Source organism: Schistocerca serialis, chromosome 3, assembly GCF_023864345.2.
Source record: "Schistocerca serialis cubense isolate TAMUIC-IGC-003099 chromosome 3, iqSchSeri2.2, whole genome shotgun sequence".
In the NCBI taxonomy this organism is placed as follows: domain Eukaryota; kingdom Metazoa; phylum Arthropoda; class Insecta; order Orthoptera; family Acrididae; genus Schistocerca; species Schistocerca serialis.
In genome coordinates, this window is record NC_064640.1 from 714,548,222 (window position 1) to 714,557,765 (window position 9,544).

Below are 9,544 nucleotides of genomic sequence, written 5' to 3' on the forward strand. Positions count from 1 at the left end.
CTTATGTAATCCAGCATACTACCTTACAACGTCCGATGTTTGGAATGCATGTGGCATTGGAATATGATCAGAATGCCTACTACCGCAGTGGCTGTTCTTTCGGACATGCATGCACTGTAGTATCGTATGTAGTCTGCATCTTAGCAAATCCTTTAGTTGTTGATGACGATTTTATACACCACTAGCAGAAACCTCTGGGAAGGTGAGTCTGTTGTTTCTACTTCACTACTAATGAATGAGCTTCCCAAGACTTCGTTCAGTCGACAACTTAGCAACAATCCAACCCCATTTACAAATGTATCTTCAAAGTTGTAACGAAGATTGTAATCAAACATCGGAACTAATATCTTGTTAAAACTACAGTCTACTACGACTTAACATCTCCTCCAGGTTTTTGTAATGCATTTTTCTTGTGAAGAACTATTTGTACTCCAGTAGAGCAATCGAGCTGGATGCATAACATAGAATTCCATTAAGAGATAGCCTACAATACGACTGAAGAGGAACAGAGGGGTTAGTGGTACGCGAAGAATCCACTGTCACACAGCAGACACGAAAGCGAATTAATACTGAATTTTCTTCCGGTCCTGAACGATGAGGAAAGTTTCAAGTCTGTAGCTCATCAGCAAATTAGTTTAAAATCAATGGCCAAATTTGCGTCAAAGCGGAAAAGAGACAAGAAAATGAAGTAATTGAAACATGTTCAACATTAGTGTTTGTTGGCGTTTAATTCATTTTGGCAACCTTATCAGAGACAAACACGAAGTCCATTACGTAATTAAACATCTAAGCCTCTAGTATGGTAATACCATCATCTTTAACCAAGTAACATGTAACCGTCTCATCATTCTTTACAATAACGTTATCCCTTTCCTGGAATCTTCCACTGCACACAGAAGTCGTGGTTTGACGTTAGGTACTCACAAATCTCTGTCTTCTTAAAGAAATCCTTACCAAAAACTTCCATTCTATGCAAAGCCCTAAGCTAACTGTCCTTAACGGAAAGCTTTTGCCATAATCCATTTTAAAGTCAGCCAGCACCAATTTATATCATATTGACATATGTTTTTTTTATATTGCCAGTGCTTATTTGAAAATGATTTTTCCTATATATGCTATTTGATACAGCAGTAATTTCCCTGTTTAGGAGAGTGGGATATTTCGCCTTTACATCGTGTCTAGAATTTCCCACCTTCCCACTATTAAAGTACACATAGGTGGCGTCATCCCAATCTTACATCTAATGCATACATTAGAGTATTGTAGTTTCCGCCACAAATTCTAATTTATTTCTCAGCATAATGTCTTTTTTCTGAGCATGTATATGAACCATTGGAGGCTCTATGAATCAATGAAGACAAGGAAAGCGGCATGTTAGAGATTATTTGTGTAACTGCAGAATTACATTTTTTTCCATACAATAGAACGCTACTCAGCACTGAGTCAGTATTGGCCTAGTGGAGTGCACATGTAGCCCCTGGAGTGCTATCTGCATATTGCATAGCAATTGTTTCTAAATCATACAGACTCGAATGTTCTACCAATAATACTCTGCAACGAAGATGGTTGAAATGGCTCTGAGCACTATGGGACTCAACATCTGAGGTCATCAGTCCCCTAGAACTCAGAACTACTTAAACCTTACTAACCTAAGGACATCACACACATCCATGCCCGAGGCAGGATTCGAACCTGCGACCGTAGCGGTCACGTGGTTCCAGACTGAAGTGTCTAGAACTGCTCGGCCACACCGGCCTGCTGCAAGGAAGAAATTGGAGTCTTTTTAACTCTGTAACAGACCATCCACGCTGACTGTTTGTGGAATTGTCTGACAATTCTAAAATCAGCACAAAAATTATGATTTCCTGTAGTTGATCAGTTACATCGAAGAAAGTGTTAAGACTAAGATGTGAGCATATTAGGAGCTGACCCATCTAACCCTCACCACCTGAACTATAATTTCCGCACATCCTTATAAACCTTGTGGGTAAGATTTATCTCTCCATAGTTGCCTAGTGCCCTAAGAGGAAGTTGATTACAGTGTGGTTAGCAGCTTCAAGTTTTGCTATTTGTTAATGAGCTATATTTTCCATATTTCCACATTTTCATATTTTTTATTTATTTTCCACACAGTTACACACTCTCCAAATTTGTCATTTTTTTTATTCTATGTGTAAATGTACTAAAATATTTGTTCTCCTATTGGTTACCCTACTAATCTTTAGCATCCAACAGTGATCCATATTCCCTCACCAAGCAGGATAGAATCTTCAAAGTTCAGCTAAATCACTTTCTCTCCATTTTCTTCCAAATGCCAACCCGGAAAGAAAAACTTCCATGAGCACACAAAGGCCATCACACTAAAACTCACACATGGATTGTGGAGGAGGTGGAGTGTTGACTACAGTTATTTTAAACACTCCTTAATGCCTACTGATTTTTACAAAATAACACTCCACGGCCACCAAACAACTATAACACCCATTTATACTTTTCCATATTTAAATAACACAGAATACACTCAAAATACAGCAGTCTAACCTTTCTACATGCTCTGCAGATACAAGAACGAAATAATATTATGAATACTGATCAAATGCAAGTATTAAAGCTTCTGTATAACAAATACAATAATGATCTAGGTTATGTGTATGTAACAGATGGGAATAGTAATGGAGTTCGAGGACCTGAATTCAAGCCATTGTAAACAAACATAGCAGAATTGTGCTATTTTGTGTGTGTGCATGTGTTAGTTTCCCGTCGAAGCCTCCGCTACCTAGGACTGGTTCAGGATAGGACTCAGAAGTGCATCCAGTTGTGTTATGTCCAGGATAATGTTGAGGGGTGATGTACCAGAAATATGACTGGGTATTGTCTGAGTTTGATCCACGAGCTTTAGGTCCAGGGTAAAGTCTTGAGCTGGATCTATCTCTGTCAGGTCTGGCAAGAAGTCCGTAGATGGATCCATCATCATGATAGCCACAGTAGCAACCAGAGTATGATCGACCAGCATTAGTTCTTCGGAAATGGGCCTGCGGGAAGGACGGGGGGTGTTCTCCTGAGAAACTGACACAAAAACACAACCACACACAAATCCTTTATAGTGCAATAGGGCTACATGTGCTTACAATTGGATAAAGTCAGTACCTCGAATAAAATTATCATTTCCATTTGTTAGATACAGACATCCTCGACCTTTATAGTACAGGTTTAAAGAACCTCTTATAGCTGCAGTTCGTCAGTATTCTGAACATTATATCAATTCTGTATCTTATGTGTATTATGAAGCTTTGACGGCCATAGTTGAACTGTGTTCTGTGTTATTAACATATGATAAATCGGAAATGGATATAGCCACTGACAGATGCTCGTAGAGAGATTTAGTGTAAAAATAGGCAAGTGTAAAGCTGTGTATAATATACCGAAAGTCAGTACTCCACCTCATCCACAACCAATGTGTGATATTTAGTGTGACTGGCTTTGTGTGTAGATGGAAGACTTCTTCCTAGCTAGTTATTTGGAGGAAAAGAGGAACGAGTGATCTTTCCGATTTTTTGTCGGCTCTCTATGGCTTGATGGAGTGATCTGGTTCAGTGTTGGATGCTAAAGAAACCTGGTAGGATGAGTTATAAGAGAACCAAAATTCTAGTACATTTACACAGTGAATTAGGAAACAAGAGGACAAATATGAGAAACATGTACAAAGTATGAAAATATGCGGAATATGGAAAAATATGGAAAATATGGTGGTAAGCGAATAGCAAAGCTTGATACTGATAACTGCATTGTAGTCACTTTTCTGTTTGGGCAGTACTCACCAGTGGAGAGATAAATTTTATGCATAAGGAATATAACGACATGTGGAAGTTACGGGTCAGGTGGTAAGGTGCTAGATGGATCAACTCTTAATATGATGACATTTCGAGCTCAAAAATTCTTTCTAAAAGGCTGGTCGACATTAAGGAATAGTGATTTTAGTGCTAAAACGTAGATGTGACACGCAGTGCAATTGTTTGTCGATTCGGACTGTCCTCCACAGGGCTAAAACGACGCCATTTTATTCCTCGCAGAATAAGATTGGTGAGACATTTTGGTCTGCATTACTTAGTAACAAGCGCTAAGCGATATCTGGATAGCACTCCAGAGGCTACATGGACACTGCACTAAGTTTGTAGTGACTTGACACTGTATAAGGATGTACTGAAGGGAAAGAATTTCTGACAGTATCATCACACAAATCATCTGTAACACACCAAACGTAGTTTCTTACAATTTATTACCTACTCTAGTTTTTAGATATTCTTAGTAAAAACCATTCTACGGAAGGAGTAATTGGAATTGTGGAATTGTGGCACATAAAAGTAAGCACTAGATAAACAATACAGATGACACCATATATGTGTACTTCAGTATTGGAAGGTCAGAACATTGAAGAGACACAGCGTCAAGAAATGGCCAATATTACTGCATGAGGTGGAATATACTGAGAAAAAAACTGGCAAGGACTTGCTGGATATATAAAAAAAACCATGGCTATGTCTTATAAAGCGGTGATAGTCGACGTTAAAAATATCTATTACAACAACCTAGTGTAGACAACAGTTTTCTTATGAAGAATTTATTTTAACAAAATGATTGGGCGTGACTACCTAACATCATACTAAAACTTCTCTGTGGAGAGGAAGCAGTAACGTTAATGTAGACAGTGGTAACACTGTTCCATCTTCCTCGGATGTAACATGTCGTGGTATCGCTATAATGGGTGGTTGTAATTAAATTTTTCCTATTTAACGCGTTATAACACGGAAACTACTTACTGTACGAGTACCAAACTTGGTAGCATTAATGTCCAGAGTACGGGGTGCATGATTTCCATGCGTCACAGCGTCACCGTCCAGTTCCAACTATGGCCACCAGGTGCTGTGATCAGTTATCGTGATTCATAGTCTCAAACACCTCAGCAGTCGCAGGGCACTTGTTGACGTGTCAACATGAGCTTGGATAAAAGGAGCAGGGCATTATTGGTGAAGTTTTGTTATCAAAACAGCAATAATGCTGCAGCTGTACTTCGAGAATATCGCTGGCAGAAAGGATTACGGAAGTGTCCTCTTTCTCCACCTGCTGTGCAAACATGATGAAGAAATTCGAATCAACTGGAGAACTGGGTGTCGCTCCGGGAAGAGGCCGACGAATAGTTGCACTACAGGTGGTTGACAAAATCGCTGTTGCTAAGGCAGACAATGCTGCGCGCAGTTCCCGATCGTCAGGCAGTGCGCGTGCTGTGTAACGACACTTGAACATTCCGTGGTCCACTGTAGGGAAGGCACTTCAAACCATTCTCAAATGGTATCCGTAAAAGATCCATATTGTGCAGCAACTTGCATCACAGGCTGCACAATGACGTGATGACTTCGCTTTCAACTTTCTCCCAAGGACTGATGTTGGCGAGGGCTGCCCCTGGACCACCCTATGGCCAGACGCCGCTCATTTTTCTCTGATGCATGAGTGGACACACAGAATAGCAGAGTGTGAGGATCTTCACCTCCAGTAATTGTGCATGAAGTTCCTCTTTATGGTGAACGTGTCACCATGTGGTGTGGCTTCACGGCTAAATTCATCATTGGCCCATCCTTTTTTGTACAGGCTGGCGCTCACGGACGAAAGACGTGCAGTGTAACTTGCCAGCGTTACTGTGATATGATGCGCCAGCATGCCATACCCGCCTTACAGGAGAGAGACGCATTGAATTCAATAGTTTTCATGCAATATTGGTCCCACCGCACATCGCTCATGAAGTTCTCATGCTTCCCTGAAATATGTTTGGAAACGACTAAATCATCAGCAGATCGTTTTCAGATGTTTGGCCGGCACAATCATCTGAGCTCACTCCCTGTGATATCTGGTTGTGGGGCAACCTGAAGGACAGGGTTTACCAGGGGAACATTCACACATGTGCTGATCTGAAGTACAAAGTATCGAGAGAGGTAGCCAGCGTACCTACGGACATGCTTCGTTCTGCTGTGCGGAATGCAATCCTGCACTTTCAGACTCTTTTGGACACTAATGCGCGCCATATTGAGCCCGTTTTGTAGCAGTAATGGTACCAGTATGTAATGTTATGATGTACCGTAGCAGCACATAAAAAGTATTTCAGTTGAACTGATTCTGCTTTATTTCTCTTCCTCATGTCCTTGACATTAATGCTACCAAGACTGGTAGTCGTACGGCAATTAGTTTCCGTGTTATAAGGTGTTACATACAGAACCTTTAATTATAACCTCGCGCTACTAGCCGCTTCATTTTCTAGCTAGTCTGTTTAAATGTATTAAAATTCAAGAAACACAAATTTTGGAAAATATGTTCACTGTACTCTGTATAAACCTTCCTCCCACCTATCGCCCCCCCCCCCCCTCTACTCCGATGCGGGGATGTAGATTATAATTTATAATTATAAAGCAAACTCCATACAAAAAACAATGTTAATCCACAAGAAGTGAGAAAAGTTGCTAACTTAGACCATTTTCCATGCGAAACAATTTTTTCTCTCCCCAGGACCTTGTTAAAGTGAAATACCAAAAATCAAAATATTATATGGAAACGGATAATATTTAAAGAAACCAGTGTGTCGAGCAGACTTAAACCACACCCTATAACACAACTTGTAGAATAATCTACTATGATTACTGACTGACAGGTATAGTGTAGACGTTTATCAGTGCCAAACGGGCCTAGTATGGCTGTAACCAGAAGAATTCGTCTGTATAACTGCAACATATTACTTTTCTTCCACATATTTATCGCAACATGACCACAACGGGTAATAATAGCCAACACATAGGTTTAGCGACATAGCTCTTTATGTTCATTGCCTAGCTGTTTAAACGTCGTTTTAACAGAAAATTTAGTAATGGCAGGATGCAGAAATAGACGGCGATACTGGGAAAGGTATTTTATACTATCTGTTGGTGGAAATCTATGTTAAGCAACCAGTTCAATTGCTCTGATGGAGATCATATTATTCTTTGAAAGCAAATTGCATTAAAAAAACCCGGAAGAGATGTGTATGCTGTAGATCTCTGTAGTTTTAAAGGAATAAAATTTCCTGTGGGCAATCACAACCTTCGTAATACGAGTAATATTAAAGAAACGTTTGCAACCTCCAGGGGCAAGATGCTTGATAAGTAGCCGACTGAATCAAGACAGGAAAATTTGTTTACTTACGATGACTTACAAGCAATGCGTAAGTGCTTCCCAGCGAAACATCTGCAGCATCGGCTGCCCACGAGTGGCCAAGGTTGTTTCGAATACAGTGCAGAAGTTTCGTTGGGAAGCTGTCACACGCGTTCCACACATTTCCGATCGCTCCTCATGCGGTTTACACATTTTTTAGCACTGATAAATGACATTCATGGTATGTCAAGGTGATTGAATATTAATAATAATTCATTACTGAAAATATTTCTAGGAATTAGAGATCTATATCTTAGAACGTTTCAAGACAGGTTGCTAGAAGGTATACTCTCAAGTCGCGTTAGATGAGGTACTTTTATCTCAACCAGCTGTGGCCGGTCGGTCACTATCTTTAATGTTTAGGTAGTTGATTCAGTACGTACTGGCTTCCTGTTGCGACCAGCCACTGGAGTCGAACAGTAGGTAGGCCCTGTGCTTCACGTGTGGCAGCATCAATCGTTCCTTGGCCAGCTTTCTGATATGGCACGCATAGGCATGAAGAGGATAACACACACATTGTTTCGTTGGTTTTGTTTATAAATAAAGCGTATTCCCTCTTCCATCCTATCCTATGGTAGGAAAATGAGTGGATAGCTTGTGGGATATTTAGGCTGGGCCAGAGCGTGGAGACACCTCTCTGACGGTCTGGTGTTGGCAGCTGTGGCATTGTCACTGCGGCCTACCTCAGAATATTCACTGTGCGCTGTGAATACTTTCATCTCGTACCCCTCCTATCCCCGTGGTTTTGGTAAAAGTGCAAGTATCTGAGGTTCATCACGGTCCAAATTTATTTTTGTGTTGTGAGTGGTTGTAGCTATAGTTATTTACGAATCTACTAGGGGCAGTCTTATAGTGATGTCACACCTTAATAACTCAGGGGCATGACTTGGTATGTATGTTGTTGAATTGTGGAAATTGTTTAACTCTGGATATGGGTTTGACGGTTGAAATATCAGGCTCCGTTAGTTGCTTACTATGGTATGTCAGTGTAATTTGTTTAAATATCGCGTTGTGAAAGGTGTTTGGTCATGAATTTGCATATATCTTGGAATCTAATAGTTGTCGTATCAGGAAAATGGATAATATTATAGCAAATAGCAGGGTGATGCGAGAGTGCATGCAGTAAACATTGTGACATCATTGCTTTATAATAATTCAGCAACATACGGTAATGTCAGTGTGTCTTACGTCATAAATAATGCAACCGTTTAACCGAATATGTTGTGGCATCGGTTTATTACCGTACTTCAGCACTGCCACAGTGAAATATTATAATTCTCAAGTCCCTTACGTTACTAATTAGAATAATATTTGCTGACATTTTTTGGATTTATAGTTGTGCTGCAGTATGCTGAACTGACACATAACGACGAGTGTCTTCTAATAAAAGAGGGAGGGGGCGTTAGGGGCCTGATTCTTATGAACATAGGTGGAAGGATGGGTTAACTTCAGCTTTAGGCCATACAGTGGCCCTAGACACGGTGGAAACACTTCACAGGGGTATAGGGGTAACACACGCATTTGCCCAAAATGCGTGGATTGCCCGGGGGTGGAAAGGTGGGTAGAGGAGGATGTTCCAGGATGTCTTCCCTCGCATTGGGATAGCACTCCGTCTTCAGGCCACAAGTGGCCCATCGGGACCATCCGACCGCCGTGTCATCCTCAGTTGAGGATGTGGATAGGGGGGCTTGTGGTCAGCACGCCGCTCTCCCAGTCGTTATGATGGTTTTCTTTGACCGGAGACGCTACTATTCAGTCCAGTAGCTCCTCAATTGGCATCACGGGGCTGAGTGCACCCCGAAAAATGGCAACAGCGCATGGTGGTTGGATGGTCACCCATCCAAGTGCCGGCCACGCCCGACAGCGCTTAACTTCGGTGATCTCACGGGAACCGGTGTATCCACTGCGGCAAGGCCGTTGCCCACGCATTGGGATAAGTGTCCCTTTAAATCCAGAAAGCACTCTGACACCCTGCTTGAAGAGGATATAAACTACTTTTACAAGTCAGGAGTGAGAGTCCTGCATTTGTCGAACTGCATAATAATTCCAGAATGTTGTTACTTTCTAGTGGTAATCCTCCATTCAGTAATCTACTGATAATACACTGTCCAGTAACATTAGTGTGACAACTTGTCAATAACCTGAATAACAATGTTCTGTAGTGCAGGCCGTTGCGAGACTTGGAGGAAGAGAGTCGACAAGGTTCTGAAAGGTACCGACAGGAGCCGTGCTGACTCCAGTGCCGTGGCTAGCTGCACGACGTTTCTCGGTTGAGGATCTATGAGATGAACAGCCTGATCGAGGTGGTCCCATA

General features: G+C 41.3%; 1 pseudogene; it reads right to left on the bottom strand.

Moving 5' to 3' along the window:
- Positions 1-9,035: 9,035 nt before the first annotated feature.
- Positions 9,036-9,152, bottom strand: LOC126472200 (5S ribosomal RNA; annotated as a pseudogene).
- Between the last annotated feature and the right edge of the window lie 392 nt (positions 9,153-9,544).